The sequence below is a fragment of the Pseudochaenichthys georgianus genome, chromosome 10 (genome assembly GCF_902827115.2).
Source record: "Pseudochaenichthys georgianus chromosome 10, fPseGeo1.2, whole genome shotgun sequence".
Classification (NCBI taxonomy): domain Eukaryota; kingdom Metazoa; phylum Chordata; class Actinopteri; order Perciformes; family Channichthyidae; genus Pseudochaenichthys; species Pseudochaenichthys georgianus.
This window is the reverse complement of record NC_047512.1, coordinates 25,531,587-25,535,852: the sequence shown is the minus strand read 5'-3', so window position 1 is coordinate 25,535,852 and position 4,266 is coordinate 25,531,587. Positions and strand designations below refer to the sequence as shown.

General features: G+C 40.4%; 1 long non-coding RNA gene across 3 annotated transcripts; it reads left to right on the top strand.

The window, feature by feature from the left end:
• The first annotated feature begins 741 nt into the window (after positions 1–741).
• On the top strand, positions 742–3,428 carry LOC117453328 (uncharacterized). Of its 3 annotated transcripts, none has more exons than XR_011643929.1 (5): positions 742–893; positions 1,480–1,616; positions 2,131–2,230; positions 2,396–2,509; positions 2,677–3,428. It is a non-coding gene; the product is annotated as an uncharacterized lncRNA (long non-coding RNA). The 3 variants fall into 3 exon arrangements; XR_004552889.2 differs by lacking the exon at positions 742–893 and adding an exon at positions 1,102–1,190; XR_004552888.2 differs by lacking the exon at positions 742–893 and adding an exon at positions 1,102–1,190 and having other exon boundaries at positions 2,131–2,234.
• Positions 3,429–4,266: the final 838 nt, after the last annotated feature.

The window sequence follows — 4,266 nt, the reverse complement described above, 5'->3', positions numbered from 1 at the left end:
GCCCTTTATGATGCTTATACTGGTCTTCATTTGTATATGCACAGCGTAATTATCTATATTTTATCTTGGTTATTACAACCCATTTTGCTAGCATTGCCTGCTAGTTAGCTAGCGTGACTTCGTCAGCTTTGAAGGTAAGATTTCAGTAATGAATCGCTAGCAGCTTATATATCAATGATGCTGGGTAACTAACAAGCAGGATTTAGATTGATTATGTGTTTTTATTGTTATTTTGGTTTTTATCTGCTGAACCTGACCGTGTCAGCCATCCTTAGTCGGCTTTTTCTGTATGATATGACTTAACTGCTAGCACTAGTAGAAATGAGGTGGCGTTTGTGATAAATATTTCATTGCATTTTGGGATATACTAACATTTCATTATGTGACATGTTGACTGTACTTAGTTTTTTTTGGTACTGTTCCGTGTTAACTTATCTGTACTGTACAACTAGCCTAGCGCTACTTTTTAATGCTTGATGGCATGCTAGGATAGATTCCTTTGTATTGTAATATACACACTAATTGAATGATTGTTCTTCAAAGGTATTATTCAGTCTTAAAAATATAATAGCCTACTGAATAGGCTACTCTACAGCAGTGAATGAAGGATGAGCCTAAAACATGGTCATGCATCCAAAATGTTTATTTTTAAACAAAATAAACACTTTAAAATAATAATTAGCACTTTTTTTTATTCAGCCTCATATGTCAGCCTCATATGGCTGTTGCTGCTGCTGAAGGAGGGGGCTGCTGCTGGAGGAGGGTACTGCTGCTGAAGGAAGAGGAGGCTGGAGGCTGCTGATGGAGGACCGGGAATGGAGATGCCAAGTACATCGATGGCAACGAGTAAGGTGTTTGGCAGTGGCCTAGATGTTATGACCTTCGGTGCAGAGGTCTGTTGGGTCTTCTTTGCCTTCTTACTCTGACGCTTGCTGCCAAGATACCCTTTATGTTTATCCTTCCTCTCAGCCCTGATGCACTTTGATGCAATCCTTAACCTCAGCCTGATGTATGTTGAGAGGATTTTTTTTCTTCAGGTCATGGCATGAGGGCAGGTTGCTGTCCAGCAACATGGCTTCTTGTTCCAGCTGTGACACTGCGTTTGAGGACTCCATGAGGGAATCGCTCATCCTCACACGGAACAGCTGCTCCACGTTCTGAACAAGGGTGAAAACCTCATCTGATGGACGGTGAAGTGCACCCCTTTTAAATTATTTTAATACCAGCAGACCAGCTCTCTCATTTATATCCTGTAGTGCCACAACAGAACCTTAGTTGTATTGCTTTTTTAACGGTGTCTTTCCCCCACCGTATCCCACCTTTTTTTGATTGCCCAAGTGTTCTAATTTGGTCTGTGTTGAAGATTTTTTGAAACTTTAGATGAATCAAATTGTGTTTTTTTTTTAATGCCGAATGAATCCTCTTCTGGTTTACCAGAGCCCTCTCGGCTCTCTTTCTTAGTAATCTCTCCCTTCTCAGTTGCCTCATTAGATCCTCCACGTGAGCCCGGTCACAACTGGCCCTTGGCAGTCTGGTCCCTGGAGCACCTGACCCTGGCAAACTGGCCTCTTCATAGCTGACCCCTGACTGACTGGCTCCTGGCACACTGATCTCTGGTAAGGTGGCCTCTTGATTGTCGGCCCCTGACATACTGGCCCCTGGCAGTCTGCTGACACCTGTCTCACTCTCTCCGTCTGTGATTTCCCTTTCATTCCCTTGGAACTCCACCTCAATATCTCCCTGAATCTCTGTAACAATAACAAGGCAATTGCTGTTATATGTGTATGCTGCCTTTACATGTGCACCTATTGTCATTTAAGGGTACACTACACTCCTATAGTGACATTCATCTAAGTTCGCCTATTGGCAATGTTACAGTATGAAGAGATCTGTAGATTATGTAAATGTGGTATATGAGTCTTTAGAGAATCCCTAAACCCTGGTATTTTTGAAGCTGTATAATCTGAAAGTTGCATTAGGAGTGTAGTCTATCCTTGAATTATATAACATGGGAAACATTGTTAGCTTCATATATCATACCAATGTTTGATGTGCAGTAATAGGTGTGGTCATTATTCCTGACAGCTGGAGGCATACTCCTTGACGTGAATTTTCTCCTTTTCGGTTTAGGCCGATGTATAAATACTGTTGGAACAGCATCTGGCCTCAACCTCAAATTTCCTCCTGATTTGTTGCCAATATATTGGTCGTCTTCAAAGTGTACCTGTGGGTAGGTAGGTTTGATCAGTTTCCCCTGCACACTTCAAATGTCATTGAAGAGTCATAATTCTCTACACTTGGAAATATGATGCCCTTTAAAATGTTAATAAGTCATGTCACCTCTGTGAACATTACTTACATGACAGAGTTTTCTGCTGTTGTTGTCCTCTTTCAGACACAGGTTTTGTCTGTTGACCATTGCCATCCATCTCTTCCTTCGCTCTACGTCCTTAGGGAAGCCATACATCCGGAACCCCTTCTCGGATCGATTAGAGCACCCAAATGCTATGTATGACAACTGATCTATTAAAATGCAATATAAACGAAAGTGCCATAATATTTATTTATTGTGCAAACATTTTAACATGAATATTGCTATGTCCTCTGTTCAGTCTGCTCCCATCTGTATTCTCTCCCATTATTCACCACTGTTCCTATTCTTGCTCTGCTTTTTAGGGCCCAGGAAACAGATGAAGAGGATGTCCCTTTCACAAAGGAACCTTCTTGTTTTTTTCAAAATGATTAGGCCCCTGGATGCCCTAGACTAGAGTTCTGTATTGCTTTTTTGTAAATAGTTGCTTTTTTGTAAATAGTTGTTTGTAAATATTTGTAAAATGCCCCCACCCACAATTGTTGTTCGCACAATTATGCTTGTGCGAACAACAATTGTGGGTGGGTGCTTATTGTGCTGCAGACATTGAAGGACCTGAGTCTCCTGAGGAAAGACAGGTGAAAGGTGAGGAGAGGTCATCGCTTGGAAGGTTTTATATCCTGTGGTGTCTCAACAGAACTTAATATGAATTGCTTTATTGTCTCGTCGCTGGATCACCTCCCCCTGGCAAAGTGGCCTCGTCATTTTAATTTGTATTGTTGACAAACCTGTTTGTGTTGCTCTGTTGAACCATGGTTCAACAGGAGCTTCTGTAAATAGTTTTGTAAATAGTTTGAATATTTATCATAGTAATCATTTTCAGTCTCCCACTCTCTCAATTTAATTTATCGTTTCTTTGCCCCACCATATATTTTGTTGTCCAAGGGCACTAATTTGGTCTGTGTTGAAGATTGTTTTACACTTTAGATTAATCAAAATTGTGTTTTTTGGCTGAATTAATCATTTTCTGTTGAACCCTAACCCTCTTTGTTCTCATTCTCATTCATTTGACTTTGTTTTGTTCTAACACACATCACTTTTTCCATACACTGTTCTTAATAAGTAACAGGCTACCAAGCTTTCCGTTTTCACCCTGCCTCTCCAAATGCAAAACTGTCAATAAAAAGTATGCAATAATGCAATTACAGCTGAAAAAGTACTTGGGTGTGTGTGTTTTTTTAATATATATATTTACCATTCAATAACGCAATCGCTGCTGTCTGTCTGTCCCATATAAGAACATGACAGCGCAGCGCAACTATACTACGGACGTGACTGCCCTGACAGTGACAGCAACATAGCCTGCTTGTGCTACCACACTTTCCCCTCAAAATATCGTTAAATAACGAAACTTGTAAATATTGCCAATCCATACAAAGTGTAACCACATCATGTAAATATGAAAGCAATCTTTAAAAAATAACAGCGTTGGTTTAATCTATGACTATTTTGACCATGTTTGTGCTGTTTTTGCCATAGAGAAGCATTGCGTTTTGAACTATCCCGGCATACATAAACCACGTGACCGGCTGGCGGCGACATCAAAGTGTGTCGTAACTCTTATCTCTCTATGGCTCTGGTTTATACTACGCAGGATCATATCTTTGGAACCCATTGGTCGATTTGGGTGATTGACACCTTTTCTGAACCGTTAGAGCCAATAGAATCGAGTGACAGTTAGTAAATCCCGCTAAACACTTACGTCAAGTAAAGAGAGGTTTGCGTAAACAGCATGTGAGACAGCATTACCTCCGGACTGCGAAACTTTATAACTACTCTGCTGCCATGAATGTAATGATAGATTATCAGGAACAATTCTAAAGTGACTAAGAGACATTGGATTAACCTTAAACAGCGTTTTTATTCCCTTGAACAAGAGCTTTGATCACAAAACA